This window comes from Adiantum capillus-veneris, chromosome 10, assembly GCF_014529385.1.
Source record: "Adiantum capillus-veneris isolate H3 chromosome 10, ASM1452938v2, whole genome shotgun sequence".
Taxonomy (NCBI): Eukaryota; Viridiplantae; Streptophyta; class Polypodiopsida; order Polypodiales; family Pteridaceae; genus Adiantum; species Adiantum capillus-veneris.
Window position 1 is genome coordinate 49,252,021 of NC_140940.1, and position 11,327 is coordinate 49,263,347.

General features: G+C 41.8%; 1 pseudogene; it reads right to left on the bottom strand.

Annotated features, from left to right (window-relative positions):
- Nucleotides 1-8,452: 8,452 nt before the first annotated feature.
- On the bottom strand, nt 8,453-9,064 carry LOC147448799 (uncharacterized; annotated as a pseudogene).
- Between the last annotated feature and the right edge of the window lie 2,263 nt (nt 9,065-11,327).

Here is an 11,327-nt window from a genome sequence, read left to right on the forward strand (position 1 = left end):
GAAGTTCATGTCAGTGCCACAAGAGAAAACAAAAGACGTTTTTTAAACAATATACTTACCCACCTTGAGAGTGGCAAGAGAAACAATCCCTCAACCCGACCTAATGCTTTTGATCTTTCTCTCCATCTAAACGGTGCCCATAGAGTGGGCTATGATATTGTAATGATGTTTGGTCTACAACCAACTGATGATTAAAGTGGTAAACATTTTATTGTGCACATATGTTGCGCTTGTAAATTATATAATTGATCAAGTTATCTTGTCTCTTTTCAACGACATGGTGATAAATACTATGTCTCTTTCTTGCAACAAGATTAAGTTATCATGTCTATTTCTTTGAAGATTTGAAAGTGATAACCTGTTAATTTTATGATAAGTCTTTCTAATGATGAGATGTTCGCTTGATTGATAGATATGGAAGAAGAACTTAACCACGATGAAGCACATGCCATTTGCAAAGAAGAGAGAGAGAGTTAAGGCTAAGAGAAAGACCTCAAATCTATTGTGCAAATCGCAGAGAACGAGTCCAGGTTGCAAGGCGAGCCTCCCAGTCTTAAGGAGTGTAGGAAGCTATGTCTAAGCCACCTTGTATGCCAACATTCATTTCAAATTAGTGACAATGCCAAAGAATCAGCTCGTATAAAGCTATCAGATTTGTAGCAGAAAGGACTCACACGAGTATTGCTACAAAGATTCATACATCGAGAGAGAGTGATGCCAAACAATACCCAAATGGAACTCTACTTTATACAGCAATGTTATGTTTACAACATCCTTGGGAGGCGTGTAGATTGGTCAGACTGCCCCACAAATTTTGGTGTTGGGCATGGTTGAATTGCAGAGAAAGTGGCAACAACTCATGCCAATAATCCAATGCTTGCACGTAAACATCCCATAGTTCTACTTCTCAAAGAATCAAAGACACTCGTTGCATTTGCAAGCCAAGGAGACACCTGATATTTTGCACGTAAGAATCCTTGAGCTTCAGGTAGAGCTATTAGAGGCCCAAGCTAAGCTGCAACAGTATGCAGCACTCTACGGACCATTACCAGATCAGGCTGGTCCTTTGCAACGGGAACCTCCAGGCCCATCTCGTACACCTGAAAGTATTGTACTTGACATAGATGAATTACTTAATGAGCTTACTCAATCTTTGGCTTGAGAACTTTGCTCACTTTGCCCTTATCTATTTTGGTGAAGGGCTACAGTTTTTGTAATCACAGCTTGTCATTTATCCCCTCAGTTATCTATTTCTGTATACTCGATCAAACAAATTATATTGTATCATATTGTATCTAACTATAATTATGACTCTTATTGCAAAAGTAACTTTATATATATATATAGAGAGAGAGAGAGAGGTGTGAACATCTTGTAGTGTAAAATGGTGATGTGTCATAATAACTTATAGGCCTTTAATCATACATCTTTGTCTCCATCAAACACAAAAATCATATCATCCATTTCATCCATATGAGAGCATTGTGAAGCTATCTCCATTCACATTCATCATCATTGTCTACTTCCAAAGCTATAACTTCATGGGTTTGAAAGACACCATAGTGCTTTTGTGCTGCTTTTGAAGCAATGTTCACTGGATCATGGATAAACCTCATGTTGCAGAAAACATAAACCAAATCGAAAACACATTTAGGATGAAGCTGGTTTTGTTTCTTGGTATGCATAAAGTCAAAAGCCAACCAGTTTCTCCCATATCTTCCACTTGATGCAGCAACATATAGAACTCTAACAGCAATGTGTTGCAACACCGCTTCCCCCCCCCCCCCCCCCCACCATAGAGGCGTACTTGTGTGTACAATGGCATCTATATGACATTGATCTTGGAACATGCCAATTATATTTGCATAATCGCCTCGCTCATGAAGTCTTCCCATCATCTTGTCCTAAGAGTTGAGAGCGCACTATTTTTCTCATGAATTCTTTATTGGCCAATTGTTGGTGCCTTTGAAATTTAGGATCCAATACAAATGTAGCACCATGCAATGGCATATGCAATTGCACCCATTGCTTGTTGGAAGCTATGATTATACAAGTTTTGTCCTTTGCACCAAAGGTAGCATGCTCTCTTACTTTGTGTAATGCCTCAGACATGTACCAATGGACTCGACAAAAGAAACAATTGTATTTGTTGATTATTCGCAAAAGATCTACAAATGGTTTGGCCAAGGTGACAATTATCTCTACATTGCGCCAGAAAACTTGCGAGTTCACAAGCTGTACACATCTTGTAGCTACCTCTTCGTAGCTAGGATACTTGCTAAGCCAAGAATCCCATCTTCTATCGGCTACCGTTTCAATCAATGCAGGCTTCACTTCTTGCAAGGTGGCAAGAACATAGCATGCGTTTGCAAACCTTGTTGCACAAAATATCTCCAAAGCTTTGTTGGGTGATTTTATTCAAAAAAGAGCATTCAACAATGTTTATTTTATGACGGCCATTTTTCTAATTTCTTTTAATAGCAAACTAAGAGTATGCGCAACACATGGAACCCAAGTAATTTCAGGGTACTTAACTTGGATAGCTCTTCCTGCAGCCTTGTAATTGGATGCATTATCTGTGACAATTGCAATCACGTTCTTTGGCCCACCTGCCTTTGCTATGGCACGCTCATATATCCCTGCAAGATAATCACTGGTTTTGTCTCTTAAAGAGGTGTCAATGGCTTGTACAAACATAGACCCTCTAGGATTGATAAGCATCACATTGATGAGTGGCTTCTTTTGACAATTGGTCCATCCATCCGATGCTATGGTGCAACCATATGCACGAACAAAGTCTACCACTGTTGTGCGCTTGAGGATGGCTTCAGTACTATCTTTCGTTTTATCTAAACACTATGTGCGCATCTTATTATAATCAGGAAACACAAACCCTTTTTGGTCGTGCTCATTAAAGCATCTTGAAATATGGGGTTGCGCATAGCATTGAATGGTGTACCGCACACCGCAAAATCTTGCATCCATTTCAAGTGTAGCTCAAGAAACCATTGCTTATCTATTGCTTCATACAACCTTTGGCCATTGGATGATGCTTTACTAACTTTAGTTGAGCTATGATTTACTACTACTGATGTTGAAGCATGTCCATGATAAGGAGTTGACTGGGGTGTTTGATCATTTGCTTCCGTAGGCACATGATCTTTCCTCTCATTGGCAACAGACATTTCAACATCCGTTACAACTTGTTTGGTATTTGCACTTTTGTTTTTAGCTGCAAGAATTCTCTTTGCTATGCGAGTATACTTTGGCAATCTAGCATGAATATCTCTTGGCGGAGTTGTACACTCGGATATAGTACCAGGACTTTAAAAACAAATTCTCTTTGATTTTGATCACATTACCACTAAAATCATGGCCGTAGATCTTGCATTTCAATTGAGATGTTTTATTTTTGGCACGCAGCTTGTGGGCGTAACTCCATTCATGTCCTTTTACCATGCTGACAGATAAATTTAAACTATCAGATCAACAGATCCACTTGTTAACTTCGAGGTCAAAACTAAATCAAAGCAAAAAAATACACAAGAAATGCTCTATTGATCAATATAGTGATCAAAATATGTCCACAACATCAATTAGTCTTGCGCTACATTATCAATTAACAATAAACAATGATAGTCTTAGCATTCTTCATTAAACTCATGTCAGTCAAATTATATAGGTTGCACTAAATAACTTCATCACTTCAAACAAAACATTTCAATCACAATACACTATATCGATTCATCTAAAGTGCAAACTTTTGGCTTTCACATATTACAATGATCAATAATATTAATTACTTATTTAAAACAATACAAAAGAAACTCACCATTACGCTGCACTATATCAATTTATATAAAGTGCAAGCTTAAAGCTTTCACACATTACGATAATCGATAATATTGATCAAATCTTGTAATCAATTCTCATTGGAACATGAGGATTAATTGCAAACCTTGACGATTGTCATATCTATCTGAAGTGCGAACATGAAGTTCTCACACTCCACGGTATATCTTTGAAAGCTTATCTATTTGTATTTGATGCACATGTACGATCACCAATTCAATATCAATGTATTTGGACATGAGATTCCTAAATTTTGATTCCAGTGAGAGCATAGTGTGATGGCTCTACATAGGGCAAAACGTTTTATATCTATGTTCACTTTGAGGTGAGAAAGTATCTGCATGTCGAAATCGAACCTACCTAAATAAAACTAACCTCTATTCTATTATATTTTTAAGACAGATAACCTCATGTGAGAGTTCACTCTACACACAACGGAAATCTCTAAATTATATCTACGAATTCACTTCCACATGTCAGAAAACTGAGCACGGTGTAGGTGACTTCTAAAAAATAAACACCTTGTATGAGTGAGAGTTTGAGCCCTACATAACATACAAAGCTTACATATTTTGATTTTAAAAAAACAGAGTACATCAAATTTTAACAAAACGTTAAATAGAGTTTGGTCATAATTTTTTACTTTTTTTTTGTTTACTATTGAATTATAATTTTTTAAATATTTTTTGTCTACTATTGACATGGAATACCTTTTGTGATGAATACTAGTGTAAACAAGGCGCATTGTCATGGAATATGTGTTAGAAACTTCAGCCAAGAAGGCATCGGGCCTCTGGCTGTTAGAGGTATGAGAGAGAATCACAACAGTAGGTGAAAAAGTCTATGGCAATCATCATAAACTTCAATTAATCAAGCCAAGCTCTAAGTACAACTTAATCCTTAGCCAAGGCAGACTGTTAACAACACCGTCACTTGGATAATCTGATAGCTAGGGGTTTAAGCTCCCATTTTACAAGATTAACCGGGTCATTAACAACACCAAGATTAACGTGGTGATTAATCAATCTCTAGTTGATGATGGTAATGGAAATTCTCTTCTGTCGCTTTAACTGCTTTAATTGCCTCTTGGTTTCTGCAAATCTTCCCTTTCTATGTTGATCTTTCCCTGCTTTGATAGCACTCAAGAGCTCTCTTTTTCCTACTGCCTCAATTACCAGCAGTAAGTTTCAGACTTGTGCTTAAACTTCTACTTAGACTTCGGCTCCGACTTCAGCTACTACGACTTCTACCCCAACTCCTCCTTGGGCTACAGCTGTAGCTCCGCCCTCTATCTCTTATTTTTTCTTTGCTTCATGGAAGCCCTTTCTCTTCCTTGCTTAACCATGGTCAAGAGGGAGAGAGAAAGACTTTAGATTCCTTCCTTTATGCATATCCGGCTTCAAGCCTTGAGCTTGATCTCCACAATCAAGAGAGAGCATACCCCTTGCTTTGGCTTGAGAGAGAGATAGAAAGCCCTTCCTTTGCTTTGCTTCTCCAGCACGAGAGAGAGAGAGAGAGAAAGAGAGCCTTCGCTTTGCTTCTTACCCTTCTTGCCTTCCTCTCCCTTCGTTGATGCTTGCTTCTTTGATCTCCCTTTGCCTGGCTTTGCTTACTGTGGAGGAAGAGAGTTCCCTCTTGCTTATACACGAGAGAGGCGAGAGAGTTGAAGAGACAGAGAGAGACTCGGTTGAGAAGGCCAAAGAGCCCGTGAGAGAGTTTGGAACTTCCTTATTCTTATGCTTCCCCCTCCTCCTCTTTTTCCTGCCATCCTCCTTGCTCTCTTGCCCTCCCGTTCATGCTCCAAAAAAAACTTTTTATCTTTGGTTTGCCCCACTGCTTGTCACGGCGAGTTCAACCTTCACAAAATCCGATGGGAGTAGGACCAAACTAGAGCGCGCTGGCAAGCTAGGCATTTTAATCTTCTTGGCCATGCTCAGCCGAGCTCTCTATAGCCCTGTGCGACTCCTCTTTCCCTCCCACGCTTCCCTGCTCGCTGTGCTAGTCAACGCCCCCTCCTTTTTTATCCCTCCTACACGCAATTACCCCCCCCCCCCCCGGGTGGCCTTACTCTACTGGGCGGCCATAGCTTCATCAGTTATGGGGCGACCAGCGCCTTTGCCTTGGGTGGACATAGCTTCATAAGGACCCCACATTAGGTATTGTTGAAATGGATACTTCGTCCAAGGCATTGCTTCGTAGTAGAAGGCATTACAATTGGCATTCACATCACCCAAATCATGGCTAAGCACAACATTTGGTATAAATTCTGGCCAACTTAGTGCTAAGCAAAGCGTTTACTTTCAACATCTCTTAGCTAACAACATCATTGTAAATTTACTTGCCAGTAACAAGGTCCCGAGTAGTGCCACATACCCCCAAGATACAAATGTAATTGATTACATTTGGTGAAAGACCTTCCCTTTGCATTCAATTAAAGAGCACCAAAGCTTTGTTGTTGCTAGCCAGGCACTGCCAATCACCGCATTAGGCATACAGATCAATTACCGTAGTGCTACTTGCAACATACCCTGCTTTCAATGCACTATATGAGATGAATTCCGCAAGAGAATCTCCTGGAGAATTTAATGTACTGAACTCCAAAACCCGTATGAAGCTCAAAACTCCCAGATGGAATACTAACAGAGCGAACCAAACTGGTTCGGAACCAGCCCCCTTGTGAATCTTTAATGGCCAATATCTTGGCAACTAGAACTCCTATTGCTGATCTGAAGAGACCGACGCGCTCCACAAAGTGATCACTTCATGCCCATGCATTCATTTCATTTCCGTCCCCTCAGATACAGTTTCCCAGTTCTGTACGGATTTGCAATTGACTCAAACTTCAAATTTCCATAACTTTTTCATCGTAGCTCCAATAGATGAGCCGTAAAGACAGGCCAGTAGAGCACTTCATGCACTACAATTCTTGATCATAAAATCCTATATCTATGTGTTGAGGTAGCTAGTTATGGTGGGTGTAGCCTGTGAGGGTTCATGGCGAGGAGGTCTCACTGCTGCAGAGGACGAGAGAGAGAGAGAGAGAGAGAGAGAGAGAGAGAGAGAGAGAGAGAGAGAGAGAGAGAGAGAGAGAGAGTCGATACAAGCCAAAGCAAAAAACCACACCATTCATTGATTGTATTGTTACAATGTATATATTTAGCCTAGAATTACCATGCAAACTCTACTTTAATTGATGGTCTATAGTTGCACGCCTTGAGACTTGTTCTCATAGGGCTTAGACTCTATTGAATCCGGGCTTGCATACCCAACAACCCCCCCCCCCTCAAGCCCAAACCACTGACAATGGACTCGAGACAGATAGACCATGGTAGAGTTCATTCACCTGAAACCATGAGTGGAAGCCCCCCCCTTGACTATAGCATAGGTGTGTGTGTGTGTACTCCCCTCAAACAACCATGAGTGTGAGACATACCAGAACTCAACCAAACAACAAAGGGTGGTCTTACCACTCTTTATGTGGCAGTTTCTATAACCCGTACAAAAGTTTGGCATGAGGAAAACTGACATGCATGACAATAAATGACTATCGAGAGGCTAAGGCTTTGAAATTGATATTGACAATATACAAAATTTGAAATAAACCTATGACACTGGACATGTAAAATGATTGTGAACTTTGTAGATTGTTGATGGATAAAATTCTTCAAAGCAAGTCTTCATCCTTCTTGTGGTTGTCAATGTGTTTGAGCAAGTCATAAACCTTACTTCGCACTTTGAACATGACTATGAAGCCAGTAAAGACTCTTTTGAACAGATCTTCAGTACCAAATAGATCTTCAGTGTCAGTTCTATCTTTGCTTGCACGCATTAAGATATTGTAGAAACACGCTTTAGAACCAGAAGGGTTGACAAGATCCATCCACAATTTATTATTCTTGAGCTGACACGCCTTCAACTTTACGATTCAATAGGCTATTGATCCGAGCATGGACGACGTGTCTTGAGGGTGTGATTGTCCTGTAGTTGTCTCTTTGGAGCACCATGAGGAGGTACGCAGGTTATGCAGACTTCAACCTTGTCTCATGCACCTCGGTCAGCTCTATAAACTGAGATGCGAGGTCTACCACATGAAGTCACACACCATCCACGAGCTAGCTCTGCAGTCGGCAGCAGATCAGGACGTATACAGAGGTGCCGCCTTAAAAAATCTATTAGTATGAAGAGCTCCTCTCCTCCTTGCTTTGGCGGCCCACCTTCTCTTGCCTGTGGTTATGCCGTTGTGGCTCTGTAAACCCCTCAACACCTCCGGCTTCGTGTGCCTCCTGGAGCAGCACCATGAGATGTTAAACTCGCCACGAGAGAGCACATATCTTTGATACCAGTGTTGAGACAGCCAGTTATGGTGGGTTTAGCCTGTGAGGGTTCATGGCGAGGAGGTACGGTGCTGTAGAGGATGAGAGAGAGAGAGAGAGAGAGAGAGAGAGAGAGAGATTCAATTATCGTCCACAGAGGTCAGATATGACCCATGGGACCAAAAACAAACATTACAATGGTGACGTTTGTAGAAAATCGCACTGAATACATATCAGTTAAGGACTGAGGGTCCATTGGAAAGATGAAAAATGAAAAGGACAAAAACCTAAGAGGGATCAGTTGTGGGGAGAGCTGATTTGGGTTTTCGAAACTCCTGGATGATGGCTTTACCACCTCGGTAGACTACCCATTTGCCTTGTTTGCGGGCTTCATGTACCTTCTTGAGCTCTTCACTTTTGCGTTTGAGTTGTAGCGGGGTGAGTTCTTCTGCGATCCAAAACTTGGTGTCCTTGAGGAGACGTGATTGTTGGAGAAGCTTGAGCCGACATTCCCTACTTTCGAATTCAAGGATGGCATGTCCACTTGGTATAGGTAGGTCAGGGCCTCTCCAAGTGATACGACTTATTGCATTGTGGTCGACCTTGATCGGCTTGAGAGTTTCGTTGAGGAAGTTGATGCGTTCCGAGAATTCGAGCTCGGTTGTTTCCCATGCTTGAGGTAGCCCACCGATGCAGATCTTGAGGGTATTTTCTGCTTGGAGTCGTTGTTCTCAAAGCTCTACTGTCACACATGTCTTCACCTTCGCAAGGGTTGCCGAGTGGGTTTCAATGGCCTTGGCTTCGACTTCTTTCACTTTATTGGTGGCGAGATCGACCATGGAATCAAATCGCGCCTCAAGCTTGCAAAGGCGAGCTTTGAGGTCGTGATTTTCTTCCATGACGCGATCGAGATCTGCTTGAAGGCGTTCGATTCGGTCAAATTTGCTTGGCGCTGCTAGGACAGCATGAGATCTTGGTCGTGTTTTCGCAAAGCTCTTCGGAGTGTTGGTTTTGGTCATCATTCTTCCGATGCTAATCTTCTTGTTGTTGAGTGAACCCACCAAACTGAAGTTTTGTGGGAATCCCTCCTTAGTTTATGCTTTGTATGCCTGAGAGACAGAGAACTGTGGGCTTGGGCTTGGGGATGCGAGGGTCGGAACTTGTGCAAGAATCATCCCCTGCCTGTTTAATGTAAGCCTAAATCGCGGTCGAAGCTTGTGCAAGAATCATCCCCTACCTGTGTAATCGAAAGAAGAAGCAGGGTGCAATCGACGAGCAAGGATGAGACCAGCAGGGCCGAGTGGAACGAGCAGGGCCGAGACGAGCAAGGCCGAGATCTGTATGTCGTGCAAGCCGAGCTCTGCAGGTCGTGTAAATCTGAAACCAGAGCAAAGCGGGCGTTTTTGAGTTGAGCAGACTGGAGTGGGGGCAAGCTATGGCTAACGCCCCTCCACAGGGCAGCCCCTCGCCCTGGGGAAGACTTGGGAGCAGGGGGAAAGAGAGAGAGAGAGAGAGAGAGAGAGAGAGAGAGAGAGAGAGAGAGAGAGAGAGAGAGGAGAGAGAGAGAAGAGAGAGAGAGAGAGAGAGAGAGAGAGAGAGAGAGAGAGAGACTCGATACAAGCCAAAGCAAAAAACCATGCTATTCATTGATTGTATTATTACAATGTATATATTAAGCCAAAAAAGGCCATGCAAACTCTACTTTAACTGATGGTCTATAGCTTCATGCCTAGAGACTTGTTCTCATAGGGCTTAGACTCTATTGAATCCGGGCTTGCATACCCAACACGGTGCTCACTTCAAGAATATTCTTTTTTAGCATCATTGAGGGATCTTTTGGCCCTTTAAATCCGAATCGGGCATACATTGCTCATAAAAGTAGCTTGTGTTACCATATACATGTGGTAGTGATGTGTGTGAACACACTACGATGGCCAGTGGACATTTTTTCCCTCTTTAGAAGGTTTTTTCCCCCGTGCATTGTACATACACCCATCACTCTAGGGCTATCTATTTTTCCATTGCACACTAAGTAATACACTCTCTATTGTGTGCCTTGAGCTTCCTTTGACTTCTCCAAGCTGTGTGCATTTCTCTGCAATCCTAATTCCAAAAATTCGTATCAAAGCAGGTTGTGTCCTCTCAAGCTTAGTCACCAGCAGCTCCAGCACACGCCTGCTCATTTTCTCCAATTTCAATGAGCTTTGGCAAGAGTTCATAGATCAACAAAACTTTTGGGAGAACTCATAGAGCTCAATACGCTCATATTTCTTATTCAAGCTCATTTCAGCCTCCGTTTCCACTACAGGTAGTACTATTTTGTTGTTTTGTGCAGGATTTCTATCAATGTCATTTTTTGCATAACACGTGCCTTACAGTCGTCTACCGTTTTTGCTATATAGCACATGTTTTTCTCGCTTTGTTTCTCCTCTTTTTGGGTAGTTTTCACATCAGGTGTAGCATTTATAGGCAGGTGAAGTCATTTCAGCCAGTTCCCTTGTGCAGACTGTTCTTGATGCCTTACCAGATTCTTACCAAACTTTTGCTAGTACTTGGAGACGTATGACCCAAGGAAACCTTGAAGTTTTCGAGTTTGATGCATTATGCACATTGCTGTTGCAAGAGTCACTTTCCAAAGAACAAGAAGACTAGACAACATGTAGTTGAACAGACTTTTGTTTGCTTCTCAAAGAAAGGGTGGTAACAGCAATGCAGCCACTTCTTATGGTTCTACTACTGTGAGTGGAAAAAATTCTATTCCTAATGCTTCTGCTGGCAACACTTCGTTTGGCAATTCTGGTGATAAGGGCAAAAAGAAGATGTATTGCCATTATTGTAAAGCTAATGATCACTTGATCAAGCAGTGTCCTAAGTTGAATGCCAAAGAGGCTAAGAAGAAAGAGGGTGATTCCACTACAAATGCTGGTTCCACTACAAGCAGGTATTGTTGAGTCTTCTGTGAAAGGAGACTATGATGTTGATGTTGATGGAGAATGGGCTTTTAGTGCAGAGTGCACTTACAATCCTATTGTCTATGATGCATGCATGTCAGTTGCTGCAGATTCACATGTGTGGCATTTCAACAATGGTGCTACAAAGCACATTACCTCACATCATGAATTGTTCACCTCTCTTGATTCCGTTTCTCATGGGAATTCAGTC